The sequence below is a fragment of the Manacus candei genome, unplaced genomic scaffold (genome assembly GCF_025592945.1).
Source record: "Manacus candei isolate 608988 ecotype Guabito, Panama unplaced genomic scaffold, ASM2559294v1 h1tg000008l, whole genome shotgun sequence".
NCBI lineage: Eukaryota > Metazoa > Chordata > Aves > Passeriformes > Pipridae > Manacus > Manacus candei.
Genome location: NW_026138056.1, coordinates 1,187,843 through 1,205,029, shown reverse-complemented (window position 1 = coordinate 1,205,029; position 17,187 = coordinate 1,187,843).

Genomic DNA, 17,187 nt, shown 5'->3' with positions numbered 1-17,187 from the left:
TAAAGGGATTAGGGGGTGAACTAAGAGATGAATCATTAGGGGGCTTGGGTTTTCATTTCTATGTAGCCTAGACCATTTCTCTATCAACCTGCATCTCAGGAAGTCTTCCATCATCCCCATATCACCATTGGCCAATCAGAACTCAAATCAGTCCAGCAGTTTAATTACCTAGGTAGCCTCATCTCCTCAGATGGTAAGATTGACGGAGAGATAGACAACAGGTTGGCAAAAGCATATAGTGCTTTTGGAAAACTCCATAAAAGAGTATGATGTAATAAACACTTGAAGAAATGTACCAAGATCAGTGTTTACAGAGCTATTGTGCTGTCTAGTCTCTTATATGGTTCCGAATCATGGGTCATCTACCACCACCACCTGTGTCTCCTAGAACGCCTCCATCAACGCTGTCTCCGTACAATCCTAAACATCCACTGGTCAGATTATGTGACCAATACATCTGTTCTAGAACAAGCAGCAATCACAAGTATTGAGGCCATGTTGCTGAGAACACAGCTGCGTTGGGCAGGGCACATCTCAAGGATGAAGGACCACCGCCTCCTTAAGATCCTGCTTTATGGTGAACTTGCCACCGGCTGCTGCAAGAGAGGAGCCCCGAAGAAAAGATACAAGGACTCCCTGAAACAACATCTCATCCTTGGCCATACTGATCATCATAACTGGTCTACTCTGGCCTCAAATCGGGAGGCCTGGAGACACACCATCTATAACGCTGCTGTTTCCTTTGAGAACACACGCAGGATCACTCTCGAGGAGAAAAGACAACGCAGAAAGAACCGTGTCTTGCAGAATATACCTCCTAAGGAGTCTTTCTGCTGTGCCTTTTGCAATTGGACATGTCTATGTCACATTGGCCTTATTAGCCACCAGTGTGCTTGTAACAAACGTGGATAGAGCCTTCCCAAATCTTTGTTCGCGAAGCCCAGCCATAATGATGAGCCTAGACCATAGAATTACATTGCTTCGTTTATAATGCAAAGTAATTTCACAAAGCAGAGTTTCCTAAACGTGTAGTAAAGACACATAGTACATCGTTGGTCATTTGGCCAGAGGGCTGATCTTATTTTTGAAAATTTGTGTTTGCCATCATAATGGGAAAAGATAAATTGATGATAGGTGGACAAGTGATGGACATTGTTGTGTGTATGTGCTCCTGATTTTTTTGCATATAACTGCAGGTCCACAAAAGAAGATGACCTTGTAATACTCATAGGGTGTTTTTTTAATACCATTTATTGCATGAGAAACTACATTTTTATCAGCACCCAACAAAAATGTGAAAGTGCAGTACAGTATATGCAAATGCTTTCCGAAAGGATGTACGTTACTGCCGTCTCAGTTTATGGCTAATTTTTTTTCTGCCCTGGTCTCCATCACTGTGCTACTCTCTCACAGTAAACTCACGTTATTGTCCTCCATGTGCTGTATCAAGATTGTACTAAATTATTAATTGCAACTCAGAACTGTCCGTTGTTTTCCAAGACAGTATTTCTATCCGTGGAGCAATAAAACAAAGGGACTTCATTAAGCTAATTTTAAATGTACTGTGATTGCTGCAATGAGGATTTGTTTTCCACAAGAGGCTGAACTCACAGGGATCCATCAGTGCTTTTTCAAGAGCAATTATGGAAGAAGTATCACTGACTAAGTAAAAATTTCTTTTAGCTGTGCATGATATGCTCGTGCAATGAAATATGAAGAGCTCTAACCAGATGCACACAGGGCTGCTCACATTTCTACAAACAGGACCGGTGGGAACTTTATGAGACACCATGTGATACAATAATAATAAAATGAATTCTTATCTCATTTGTCCTGCAAGGAGAAGGAATTGCTGAAGCAGGCATTTCCCAAAATAAAAACATTTTTTCAGGAGGAAGAGATGCATCATTCACATCTATAGGAGTGTTCAATCCAGGCCCTTCTCGCCTCTTTACATATGGTCAGTCTACATTGCATCAGAAAAACAAATGTTTTCTCACACTGTCTTCAGTGTCAGAGTAGCTGCAAAATCAATTCAGTGAGTTGTTACTAACACAGGGGAGACACATGCACTCTCTGTTGCCAATATACTCCTGTGCCATAAGCGTGGGCATTTTATCCAGATTAATACAACTAATTAGTTGTATCAGCTGGTGCATTTTATGCTGCCATGGCTCAAGACTGGTATTCAAGATGATCATCAGTAATAAAGTTTCTGCTGTTACAAAAAGAGGAGTGATATATTAAGGGCAAAGTGGGTATCTCAATAAAAATAATAAACCACATACACACACACACAAAGTTTACTGGACATTAAAAATGAAAAGAAATGGTGGATGAGTTCAGAAATTATTGTGAGACTACCTAAGTAGGCGAAGATTAGTCTCTCATTACTGGGAGCACTGAATCCCTCTGTGTCTGCATCTCCTGTTTTGGTCTCCCACTAGTGCCTCCACTTTCCCTCTTACTTGCTTGTTCCCATTAGCTTGTATATTCCCACAACTGCTTCTGAAGCCGGTTTGAGTTTTTCCTCTTCATTGGCATTATTTAACATGGATGTCTCTTCTACAACGTATATTCTTACTGATCGACAGTTAAAATGCGTAGGAGTTCCACCACTGGGGAAATTAGTCACTCAATCTCATTTACATTGTCCCTTGTTGCTTTCTTACTGCACTCTACATAAGATGAACTTTAAAGAGCTGCCTACTCCTGACTCCTCACAAGCCTGGTTTCTATAATTCAAAGAACTTTTTTTTAATATATTTTCTTTTTCAGATCGGTTCTCTCCCAATAACCTGATGACAGGTGGACAAGCAGTGGATATTGCTGTGTGTCTAAGCTCATGAAGTTTTTGCATGTAACTGCAGGTGCTCAAATGAAGATGGTTTTGTAATTCTCATAGTTTTGTGAAGATTTTTGACAAAAGCTATCTTTTAGCACTTTCAATATGGGACGTGCTAAAACACAGAGAGATGAGCTTGAAAAAACTTTGAAGGTTTTTTAAAGGAGTTTTCAGTTTCCTTTTATTTTTATTTATCATTTCTGTGACTCATTCATTGCAGGATGAAGTCTTATTATCTCTGCATCCTTTTTTCAAAGCTATCTATCCGTAACAGTTTTTTTCCTTCCTTACTGCTCTGAGTTCTGTCCTTTTACATTCCTAAAGTTCTCTGAAGATCAACATATCAAAGACTTTATCTGACAGGGTCTTGATACCATTATTGATTATATCCTTACTGTACCTCTGAGCTTAAGTGTTGCAACTTCCAGTTCTCTGTGAATTTCCTGCTGTCTGGCTCTTCACATACATCAAGGAACAGAGACCTTACAAAGAAATATCAGATGCAAAAAAAAATGAATTCTAGGTGCCTCTCTGATGGGAACGCTAAATAGGGACTGTGATGCCCAAACATCACTGACTGATATAGTTAAAATGAACCTTATGACTTACCAGCTGAAAGAAGATTGTGAAAAGGAAGGAGAGAAAGCAAAGTGTATGGGAGCACTGGGAATGGAAGGGGGCAGAAATGGACAAGAGAGTTTAGATGAGGACTTCCCCACATGAGAAAATTATCCCTGTGTATTAACCATTTTCTCAATCTACCTCTCAATTCATTTCAGTCCACTTAAAAGTATCATTTCTGGCCCTGAAGGCCTCCCTTGCTTGCTGTCATCCCAAGCTTTCTCATATTTCTCTGTTCACTAGCTGCTACTGGTAAAAAAGTACAACAGTATCTGAAATGTAAAAAAAAACCACCCGGCTGTTGGTTACCTGTATATATGCAGTCCGTACTGGGCCTACTGCACATCCATAGTAAAGATAACCATATGCATATGCAGCAGCTGTGTGTTTATTGCTTTCACTGACTAGCAAATTCCTGAAATTAGTATTCTAAATCAGTAGGATGATAGCAGACTTGTAAAGGTTTTCTGTAAATGTCAGTGGAGCTTCATGTATAAAAACCTTTTCCGTTGTGCCTTCTGCAACCAGGAACAGCATTTAATTATCGCATTATCCTAAAGTTTGTGACACGATCTCAACAGGTGCTTTAATGTAAATTTCTGATTTTTACAGCTTCTAAATCAGGTACAAAATACCCAATCTAAATACATGTTGCAAATGTTTGTATTTGCAGCAGTGCAGATGCAAATGTGGAAGCTCATTTATGATATTATTAATTTATTGTTTATATTTTCTACCCCAGTGAGACTTTCTAATTTCTCTGTTTTCCTTTATTATTTTCCATGTAACTGGATCTATCTTTTATGGTAAATTGCATATGCAGATATGAAACTGACTGTTTCTGTGTGGTGCAGAAAAAACAGTTGCATCTAAATAATTGCTAGACAATTTCATTTAATACAGATTATTGTATTTGGTGAGTCAGTCAATATCAATATAAATGCCTACTATGAACTGCTAGACAAAAGGACATAAGAAATCTAAGTGAGACAATCTTTATCCTGTGATGTTTGTTTAAAATGTATACAAGCACATTTTTATGCCACAAGTAATGAATGCAGGGAATTCATTGGCATGGGAGGTTGTCAATAGAGGTAATAACAGTAAACTACCCCAAAAGATTGGTCAAATTAATGGAGAACAGGCCCATAAGCACAAGAATCACTGACCTTCCAAGGTAGTGGTTGTGGTGCCTGGGTAGGACAGGGCAGGCAGACAGGGGAAAGCAGCTCTCCCCCAGCACTGTCTTTGGTCATGGTTTGGGGACAGCTAGATCAGAGTACCCTGGTAAGACATTTCTTACTTTCATGGGATATCTGAATTTAGATCCCATCAAAGGAAACACATCAGGACCAAAAAGGGAACTTCAGGAATTCAGATAAACAGGATTATTAGCCTTTACAACTCTGAAAAGAGCTCCTGCTTTTAGCGTTTGATTCCAAACCCTTCAAAAGAGAGATAAAGCCCACAGATTTTTAATTACCTTTTTCACTGGTAGTAAGCATCTTCTTCCCTCAGAAATATAAAGCCAAATTAAAGGGAACATTGGCATGTTCGGGGGTTAGGACTTTTTTTTGCCAAAATTAAAAGGCTGGATTAAGATGCCTTTAATTGTATCTGCATCCACTTCACAGAAAGAGCTGGCAAGGCAATACCTAACATACATGACTGGTTTTCTTCACTTGAGGGCACAGTGCATTACACATGATTTTTGGCTCAGGATGCATAATTGCCACGTATATTTTCCCTTCCATGAAGAAATTCTGTGGTTATGTCATTAAAAATTAATAAACCACTGATAAGACTTTTGATGCTATTAAAACATCTAGCATTTTAGCTTGTATCAGGGCACTTCTCTACTACTTTTATATAGTTTAGCACATTGTTTAGTGCACTTACTTCATGAAGCCAGTTTATTCTAAAGGGAACTTCTTCTGTAGATTATTGCTCAAATAATATTATATATTGCAAGATAGTCTACAATTCTAGAAAACAATATGTTCTTGAGAACTGTTAAATTGTCATGAGAGATAGTTACTCTTTTCTACTAATACTAATGCTATACATCATTGCAAAGGATAAAAACATTTAAGTAATCAGTTTTTGGATTTGGAAGATATTCCACTTTAGCCAACATTATATCATTTTTGTTTTTATTCTGATGTAACTGTAATTAAGTTAAAAAGCCTAGGTCAAAACAGGAAATAATTCTTCATAAAATACTGGTGTAGTAATCATTTTGTATCATTAGTTTATGGACTTATAAAAATGTTGGGTGACATTAATAGAGCTCAATATAATTTCAAACATTATTACTGTTAATTAGTAATAATAGGATCTGCAATCAATGTAATACTCTTTATTTGCCTCAGAAAGTGAGTTTTCCAAGCTCATGTCATCACCCCTACACATCTCAGCCACATGGTCAAATTCATAATTCCTGCCATTATTAACCACTGTACTTAGTTCAGAGTCTCTACATTACAGAAGAAAAGAGAAACCAACATTGAGTGCCTCCCATTTAATACTTTTCTCTACTGTTACTCTTCCCTTAGAATTAATGAGTAACCAAAAATGGTCCCAAAGAAAGAAGAAATGAGATTTTGTTTCCAATCTCTCCTTTCAAGAATCTACCAAGTTCCTCAAAATCATGGTTCTCATTACACAAATAAGAGGTGGCCCACTGTTCATGTGTGGGGCTTGCATCCTCTAAACACTGTAGATTCACATCAGGCAGAAAGGACAAGAGGGAGAAAATTACCAAGGCAACTATAGTAGTGTAAGTTGTGTCTTGGCTTGAATAAGGCACAATTTCCGAAAAGGAAGATATACTCACACAGCAGTGATTTGACTGGAGATGCAGTTGGAATTATATATTTTATGTTCTCAACTTTTCTAGCTTTTAAAAAATGTTGAAAACCCAATTGTATGTTGAAATATTTGACAATGGAGTTAGATGCTCTTTATCTCATGATCAATTGGAAAAAACATGTTGGAAAAATTTTCTGTCATCAAGATCATAAAATTAAAAAAGCATTTGTATTTCTATCTGGAACACAGTTCCAAAGTAGTATATACATGAATTCCAGATTTAGATTTTTTTTTTTTATAAACATTTTCCATAATATAGATTTAATTTCCTGATTTCTCATGTGACTTTCCTAGGCTTTGAAACACAATCTTGAACTCTAGATATCTTGCAGTACCATTCCTTGTCCTCTAAATATTACTATTGCTGTTTCATTTGTTACTGCATGTTTTTATATAGGCACAATAACTTTCAGAGACTCTAGTACTGCACATTGCTCAGTTGCTGTTTTTGAAGGCAGCAGAAAGTCACATGGCTTGTCATTGCCCACAAATCTGACATCATGACATCTGCAAGATCTGTAATTGCCTGAATGTTCTTGGGCAGTAACATGAACAATGTGAGATTTCTCAATTTTTGGCAAGCTTTCAAAACTTGTTGAGATGCTTAAACAGTCTTGAAAAAATATGTACATTTTTTAATTATTAAAGATCTTAAAGATAAGGTATTTATTTCTGATAATTTGATCTCTAAATAGACCTAAATTATTTTATATAACTGTCATTCCATTGTATTATTTACCATGTTTTCCTACTCAGCCTCGTATCTCCCTCTGAATTGCTAAAAACTGAAGACTGTCAGCTGGCATGTTCTGAATGTCAACTCTTACATATTTTTTAACCCATAAGCACTTTTTCAAAAGTATCATACTCAAATTCACCTGTAGTACTAGTAATAAATAAGTGTATGCAGAAAATCTATTTTCTGTACAAAACTTCAGTTCTGTCTTTAAAAACAGGCATTTTTCCAAATATTCTGAAAGCGTTTTTCAGAAGTCAGTTTGAAAATGTAACCATATGTATGCCTTCACCTAGTCACATTTTCTTAGTGAACTGACAAAAATAAGTTTTAGCTAATGTCACACTGTGAAGTCATACTGGCTGGAATAGCTGCCAAGCAGTGATCTGGATGGACCATATTCTGGCTCCAAAATCAACCACAGGGATGGTTACTAGCAAGATCAAGTCTCTCTGGTCTTCACTGGTGGTAGGCAATGAATGACAGAGAGGAGAGGACGTGGTTCATTTGCAGGTAGCTGAGTGCACTCTGTTACTCTACTGGCATGTGTAGCCTGAGAGAATAAATCAGACACCGACAGAGACAGCCAGCAGAGCTGCCAACTTGTCATTTTTACAATTTTTGATGATAATTTCATTTGGTTAACATGTTAAATATAAAACACAGAAGCTTCAGTTGTACTCAGTGAAGAAGAGGTCGTATGTTAAAACACTGAAGCTTAGTTGTTAGCGCTACTTAAAAAGGCAGAACAAACCCAACACTTATGTTTCACCAGCACTGTGGGCCTATAAATATATATTTATTTTAATTTTATTATTATATGTGTGTACATATCTGTATAAGTAACACAAGGAAAAGATTTCCACTAAGTCTCTCTTCACCTGTCTCTGATTTCCACGTTCTTTTAGCTCTAATTTTTCCAGGGCTGCCTATAGGAGTCAATTTTCTGATGGCATGCATTATCTGAGGATTTATTTTCAAATGTAGGCACTTTTAAGGGATGTTAATAATCTGAAGTATTCATAAGCATGAAAACATGGAAAGATTTCTGCTGTTATCAATGAGTCACTCTTAATTGGGTTTTCAAAGTGTAAATGGCAAAAATTTATATTTTTGCAATCCCTGGCAATGCCTTTTTCTGGTTTCATACAGGAAAACTTTATTAATAGCATCCTAAAGATACGAGATATATGACACATGCTAGGCTAAAAATATTTTTATTCAGTACTAAGTTCTTTACCATCTTAGTTCACACATTCATCTTTAACTAGTAGCAAATTCCATGCAAAATATGTATATTTGGATGTAACGGTGATAAAGTTATAAGATGTTTTACTTTTCATTTTTTCATAGAAAAGTCATTCTGTTTACAGATAGTATTTAAATGTTCCAAACCCCTATATTTAGTGAAGAAAAATACATTGGTTTTTTAATGAATAATGTAATGGTGGCTGTTAGAAAAGCTAACACTGTTTTGTTGGACAATGTTTCTACTCTTCACTTTATGGAACAGAAATCTGTGTTTCCTTATATAGGGATATTTTTCAAGGCTTCTTTTTGTTTAGTTGGATTTTTGCTTTACTTTGATTTACGGAGGACATTTTTTGTTGGTTGTGGTTTTTTTAGTGATTTAAATTCTATATATTGACTGTAAGCTATATATACCTTCCCTTTGCTAATGTCAGGAACAGAGGAAAGAGTATCCCAGTATCTATCCATGTAGATGTATATTTATCTCTAAGGGAGATATTTGTTATAAAAACATGCCTTGAAACTATCTCTTAGTTTGCACTAATTAGGTCTACAATTAGAAATAACTATTTTCGTTAAGAATCCACCTGAGCTGTGCGAGCCTTTCAGAAAGCACTGAGTAGATTCTCTGTTATTAGTGCTAGATAATAATTTGTCCAATATGAACCACAAATCACTTCTTAGATCTCAGTCTTGTAATTCTCTCAAGTCAGGGATCTATTGCTGGCTCACACTTTGATGGAAAGATCACCTTGGGTTCATGTCACCTTGCTATATATGGATTAAACAGCATTTAGCTGGTGATACTTCAAAGTGAGAGGTTTGGTCCTAGATTGTGCCTCCCCAGATTTCTCTTATAGTTCCAAGACAGCCATTTAGCTGTCTGAAAGCTGTATCACTATGTGATCTCTCATCTCTTAGTGAAGTGACAAGCTGTTGGCTAGCATTTCTTCATAAATGTATGCAGAGAAATGAAGATGAAGAATAGCATATTCTTCTGTTTCCTTATTTTGCTCTATTCAAAACTTCATGTTTCATCAGGACCTGTCAAAAGTGATGACAGAAACCTGATTAATGGTAGGCAGCAGCCGTGACACCATTCAAGTGATGATGCTGTTTGTACACAGATGTCAGTAGAGATGGACTGGTGTAGGAGAGGGTGTGCTCAGTCTCCATAAGGGCAGCAGCAGCTGCTGTGTGTGCAATCCCAGCACAACAGGGAGTATTGCTGGGAACTGTTATTAGCATACAGCTCATCTTCCTCACTGCTAGCATGAGGTCAAAGCTGCAATCTAGCCCCAAATTACTGCTTGATAGGTTGTACACTTCAAAATGACATGATCCTGCTCTGCTTCAGCAGCAGCATATTTCTGCCTGAAGGCCAGCTGCAGCCTCACTGCTGTGTGTTTATAGACACCCACTAGCTAACACATGGTTTACAGTTCATGCCAACTAATGAAAAAGGAGTATAATTAAAGATTTTTAATATTTTTTTTGTTGTTCTGTTTTTAAAGGAGATGTTCTAAATCTGAGAGATGTTGGGCCCCCTCTGGGCAATCTGAGCCACTATACTTTTGACTGTCAATTGCTTTTCTTTGCCCTGAGGACTGAAGTGCAGCAGAAGCACAGCTTAGGAAAATGGGAAATTCTCTGAGATATGCAACAGATAGAAGCATGTTTAAGCAGCCACACCAGAAGATACTCAGAAACAGAGGAATCATTTTTCAACTTCTATTTGGTCACTAGGTTTATTATCACAACTGAATGTCTTCACTGGGAATGAAAAAAAAAACAAAAACAAAGAAACAAACTCCCAAAAAGCTAGTCATTATCCCTTGAAAACATTTTTCAGAGCTCATATATTAAGCCAGCAATTATCTTTAATTCATCATGCAACTTTTCAAAATAGTTTTTCAAATTACCTGATACTCTAGATTCTTGCTTTTCTTCTACATCCAGCCATCACTGATGCAAGTAGCAAAATCTGGGACACCTGGTAAAGAGCAGAGTAGAATTTACTCATGGTCCATAGGCAGTGAGAAGGAAAACTGATTTCCTGTATTTCCCCTTGAGGAATATTAAGGGAAAATTTAATTAAGTAAACAACTTCACTGGTATAGTAACTGTCCTAAGACAAAGTACTAAAAAAAGCAATGCATGACCTGTAACACTAACAACAACAACAAAAAGGATAGAACCACCTTTAGCTCCTCAAAGGCTGTAGGTTTTTTACAAAACATCTTTTTCACCACAAAATGGTTTAAGTCTCAGGGTTTTCATAAGAAGCTGAGACCCGATTCTGTTAACAATAAGGAAACTGGACACTCAGTGTTGCAGGCAGTTTTGTGACATCCACATCTCTTCTAGAAACTACAAATGAAAGAAAGTCTAGAAAGTCTTCCAACTCATTTTTGTATTGAAGAGAAGAATGTACTGTCTAGCATTTATGGTTTTATTTAGCCTATTTCAATTGTTTCTAATGATTTCTTATGCGTGACTTCTGTAAATATTCTGAACTCTTTTTTTTTTTACTTTGTATATTTTTGACTAAAGATAAATCTTGTTTCTCTGCATTCCATTTTACGTGCTTACATTTTCATTCCTGACAGACAACAGACTATTTATACCCCTCTGATTCTAACACCCTCTATATATTTATCATTGGGTAGCATGTTGTTTGTCTCAAACATTCTTCCCCCATGCAATTTCTATACATATTCATTTTTATTCATTTTCTTAAAACATCAGTTTCTACAAGGTTTCCTTCTCTAAAGAAATACAGGATTTATCGATGTGATTTTCAAGCTGTAGTACATAAAAATGCAAGCCCATTGACATCATTGCAAATTGCACACCAGCCTAAATTGTGTATTAGTTATTTTTCAAAAAGAACCTAGTTCTTTACTCTTGAGAATTTAGTTTTCCTCTTAAATATTTTGCTGGCCTTTCAGAAAAATAGAACTGTCAAATCCTGATGTCAAAATACTAGGACTCAGAATAGAGGGAGAAAAATATCCCTCAATATGACTCAGTCCCAAAATATTTCTGGTTTATATTTTATTCAGATCAAGTCAGAGATGATTTAAGCAATATTTTACAACTAATTTTAAAAGTGTTTTCCAGATCCGAGGCTTTATATGATAACCATTCATGCTGAAATTGTTTGACAATTACCAGCTTCAAAAAGCGGAGCTAAATAGGGTGGCACTGAGATAACCCCAGCTATTCTGCTGCTTCTAAGATAAAATGATATATTACAATAAAATATATAGCTACATTTACAATTCTTTCTGAGAAAATGAGCAGTAATTCACTACTAAAGAAATTCCACTGACTTTATAATCCGTGAAGACTTGAGTGCGCTCTGAAAGAATGCCACTAGGAATCCAAGGAGATTCTGTTACTTAAATATTTCATCACAAGTTATTTGTTATTGATGTGACAGTTTTCATAGTTAGCACAGCAAGCTATCTCATCCAGCAGCACTAAAATGTCCTGTTCTAGAAGAGACCCTGTCCTCAATTGCAAAGGATATTTAAGTAAAACTTGTAGGAGTGAGGCTCCACACACATGTAGTCACAGGTTGCTTTTCAGTAGCAACCTTCTGCTCATGCTCCAGCCTGAAGTCTGGCTTTTCACTAAACCTCCTGTCTCCAGTTTTCACTTTTTTAAGGAATTATCTTCATAGTCCCGTTTCCTTTAGGTAGGTTGAGAAGAGTTGAATACAGCTGTCGGCTGAGACATATTTGACAGGGAGCAAGTGGAGGAGGCGATGCCACAGAGCCAGTCACCACACCTTGGCTGCGGTCTCAGGCCTAGACCTGTGCTTTAAGAAAGCCTAGGGGCTCAGCTTAGTGTTTGGTCAATTTAGGAAACAGTTGCATCTCCCAAGCTTTCAACAGCATTACACAATTATCTTGGTATTTGAGAGAGTAGCAAAACTTCCTCTTTAGATGAAGCATCCCACACTGGGCAAAGCTTTAAATAGATTACCAGGTTTAGATAGGATGTTAACGCAGATGTTGATCAGGTATAATAAATCCTGCCTTTGTATCTCTCCATGACACAAATAAAGCTAGTGTTTTTCCTCTCTCTGTTACTCTTTGCTTAATCTGAGATGTTAACATTGCAAATTTTTGACTTTGAAAGATTCTAAACAGTTTTGAAGTTTCAGGCTACAGTTGTAAAATAGAGTTTTCTAAAGCTGACGTTCATTCTTTTGATAACAGATGAGTCAGAGAAGAACATAGACATGGGCTTCTTGCCTGTAAACTTATATTAATAGAACTTCCTTTTTTGAGAAAATTGTTCATAACTTCAAAAAGAGATACTGGCCTGGCTGAAGTAAACACTCTCATGTGCCCGGATATGACTAGTTTTGGAAATAAAAGGTACTGATATTAGAGATAGTTGAGCTCAGCAGTGTATCACAACAGCTACAATGAACAGCATAGTATTTCAAGGTGCATTTTAGTGCTTATTCCTGGCAAATGACATGGAAAAAATTCTTGGAAAATGTAGAAAGATACAACAATTTACTGTGGATTGACAGATAATTTATGTTATATAGTCATATGTTATATGATGATAATTTCTAGTTTGGCTAGAACATTATGACAATTAAAGCAAAAATAAGGCATACTCTTAGGAATTATGAGCTAATTACAACTAAAACACATAGAAAACGTCCATGCTTAAATTGCTACTTTATTTGCATGCAGATGAGAAGATCAAATTTTTAAAGAAGATCTGACTCTTGGCCAGGATAGAGATCTTCAATGAAGGCAAAAAGTACAGCACTTTAATAGATTTATATTTTGCCAAAGCACTGAGGTAGATTCATAATTGTGTGGAGGAGTTTATCCCCAATTATTGGGACTATGGCTTAAAACATTGGAAGGATTGGCCATTAAACCTAAGAAAGAGGAAAACTAGATAAACATATGCTCAATTAGACTCAACATTATACACTTTGTTATATTATCAGCTGCACATTATATATTAAAAAAATCTAACATCCCAGTATTTGTTCTTCCTTTTCCTATTTTTTAAAATAGAAATTAATACTCTATGGCATTCCATGTGATTTTATGACTTGTAAAATCTCTGTTGGAAACCCTAAACATATGGGAAGGTCCTAAATAGAAAATTCTAATGACTATACTGAACTACATTTATATAACTGAAACAGGAAAAAGTTCCCATTGATTTTCAAATTAAACTTTTCAAGTTAAAGAGAAGATGACATAAAAACAGTGGTAGTAAGGAAAATGGTTATATGCTTTTCATTGGAGACTTATAACCTGTACTCAACTATGTAACATATGTAATAATTCCCATACATATTTAGTGAAAAAACATTAAAATTTGGGAACAGGAATAGCCGGGAAAACAGTAACATGGCTATCTTCATTCGTTACCTTACAGAGTATGTAACTCATTTGTTATGCCAAAGTGCTGCATGTCCCACATACATACATCAGCATGCCATCAAACTTTGGAATTTTTTTCCTTTATGATTAACAACATAAAATAGATTAATTTTTCTTTTACATGGAAATGTCCATAATTGAAAGTCAAACTCTAAGGATAAATGCCACAAAGATGCTTGGCTCAGAGTTCATAAAGTTTTATATAATGCAAACCTATTTTATAAACAACTGCTGAGTCGCAAAAAATTATGTAAATTATATACAGAACAAATTTATAAGATCAAACATCCCATCTCTTGGCTGTTACAGGGTTGTTCTGTACACTTTCTAGTGCAGTCCACTTTGTTATCATCGAAACAAGCAGTTAATGTAATCTGAATCCCTCTACAAGAGATTTTGCATTTAAGTCGATATAGCTGTCATGCCTAAATATTTTGCTACTTTAGGTCAACTCCAAAATGACTAGTGTCCTCCTTTCTGCTTCCCCCAATTTAATACAGCTTAAATTGGCATTTCCATGGGATAGCACATATCCTTTCTGAGTATCCTGAGATTTGACAGCAACTGCACCAAAAATACTCCACATTGAAATCAATCAATGTTGTTATTTTAGTCATATTTAATGCCCTTTAAATATGCCTTGTGAAAAAATAAACCATGAATAAGCATCTAAGGACACTTATGGATTGAAATAAACCTGCTTCTCAATGTAAATTTTCTTTTTTTCTTTTCTTTTCTTCCTGGGGTTTTAACAGCTCTGAACCTTCTAATAAACTGAATTCACACCTTTTCTTTCTTTTTCTCTACAGGCTTCTCTTCATTGTTTCTTGGGGGCAAGACCCTCATTCCTCCACCAAGAACTGGCTCAATTATTTTAGATATTCCTGCTATTAATGACAGCAGATGTGGACAGCTGGGAAAATCGATGCTAACTTCTTGTTTCTTTCTTTGTATCTCAGTCCATTGGTCATTTGCATACAGTGTCGTGTAGTTGGGTTACAACAAGGACTGTCCTAAATGGTACATTGCAGCAGATTTGCATGAATAACAATAACAAGCAGTGAAGGCTCACAAATGTCTTTGTTTGCTAATTTGTAACGTGGAGGTCAGATATAATGGAATCTGACCTCCGAGGGTAAGAGGAATTGCCCATATGCTGTTCCCAGATCCAGAAACAAAAGCCCTACACATAAAGTGAAACTATTGTTAAACCGCTGTTACATGGAGAACACTTGACTCTTTATTTCTTTGTTTGTTCTGTAAGCTATTTTCTCAAAACTTGGTTACATTGGTGCAAACTGCAACCAAGATCTGCTCCAACTTTGAAGCTCTGTCTCGGCCAAGATTTAAAAAAAAAAAAAAAAAGACCAAATTGTTGTAGGAAATTCCAGTTATGTTTTCAGAAGCTAAAGTAGTCAAGAATGTAAAATGTCATTTACCCAAGATAAAATTAAAATTATAATGTAATAAAATATTGTTTGTTTTCTTCAAGGAATATTATTAAGTGTTGTTTCTCTAGGTTAGTGTATTTTAGTGGTATAATTTAATTGTTGAAGTAAAGGTAAGATTGCCCTTTAAAAGAAGTAACAAATGTGTTTACAGTACAGCTGCACAGGATTATCTAGTTTCTACAGGCAAGCTTTGGTAAAATATTTTTTTAGTTTGAATTGGTATTAACTGGAATCCTAAAACTCAAAGCATAGACAACTAGTTGCAGTTTATAGAATTGCGAATTCGAACATCAGAGAACATTACAGTCAGTGACATAACTATAATTTTCGAACTGTATCAAAATACTGAGGAACATAAAAAAAATTCAAGTTTTACAAAGCTAACTTTAAGCTAATCAACACCTAAGCTTACTGAAAGTCACTTAAAACACAGGACAAATTTAAAAATATTCAGATTTTCTAATAACTGAGAATTTGACAAAGTACGCAAGTTATAGTTCTCGATTTGGTGATGGAAGGAAAAAGTTGTTTCATTTTCATTCATTGCCTTGAATGTATCTTGAAACAGCTGGGGATTTTTTTATATTTTTCTTAGAAAATTATTACAGTTGCAGACACTTAAAAATTTTGCAGATTTTCTGATTGTTAGGTAGGAATCACTGCTTATAAAAAATGAAGTTTGAATATCAAAGCTTGTAAAATTGCATACTTAAATTTCAACATGGTTGATTGAGTCTCTATTTTTTCTGTATAACTGAGTGCTTAATATCTGTATTATTACATAGATTCGATTTTTGATTTAATATAATAAGTTCAGATCTCTCTGTTTCATATGGATAGTGCTGGACTTTGTTTTGTACATTACTAGTACAGAGATTTTCGCATAGTTTTTCACTTAGCTTTTTCTATTATATGTGTTAGGGCATAGGGATATTCCTTTCCTTAGTCTATTTTCTACAGGGAATATAGATCAGACAAATACAGAGAGAGAGAAAACTTGTCAAGTCTGTCCAGCATTAAGATCCCTTTATATGAAAACTGCTTTTTTCCAAGAAGCTTGAAGTTTACTTTGAATTTATGAAGGAAAACAACAGGGAAATTTACCTCAGTCTACTGTTCTGAATATGATTGGGCAAATTTTTACTAATGGCAGCCTATTTGATACTGACATTAAATAAGTGTTTAATAATGGAAATGGTACCTGGACCACAGGCACTGATTCTCTTGACAAAGGTTCCCAGCAGATACTCAAGCACTTGCATAATGGTAAGGGGCATGACATGCGGGATGAATTTGCTGCCATTTCTAATGAAGTTGCACCACTGTGCTGAGAAGCAGGTGAGGGATATGAGTTATTTTCTACATGCAGAATTGAAGACAAGCTGGCTAAAGGCAAAGGCCATCCATCTCATGCTCTCTTCTATTGCTCTTTTGCACCTCATCCAAGGGAACATTTTTATGAGTACCTTCAAACAAGAGTGAGTCTGAGTGATGATCCTGGCTTTCCCTGCATCTGAATTTCAGGCGTTAAGCATCTGCACATCCTTCCCCTTGTCTTTACCTGAGGTTGGAGATGCTCAGGGATGCCTCAAGATCTGGTCCCTAGTACTATCCAAATCCAAAGGTGGTCATGCCCAAGATGAGGAGGCCCTTATCAAGTTCTGTGCACTCATTATTTGTGTGAGACCTGCAGAGCTGAAATCAGCAATGGCTTTGGTCCTCAGGTTTTAGTCGTACCACTGAAATGTTCACCCATGTGCCTTGCAGCACATGTCCCTGACCCCCTTGTGCTAATATTCCTCCTGATTTTCCTTTTTACATGGATGTACTTTCTCCAGATGCCACTTCTCACAGTGCTTAATGCAACATGATCATCTCTGAAATGAAAAACTCTGCTCTGTGGTGACCATTGTCATGCAATGAGAAAATACTATGACAAACTCCCCAAAGACTTAAAGCAACTCACCCTCTAACAGTGTC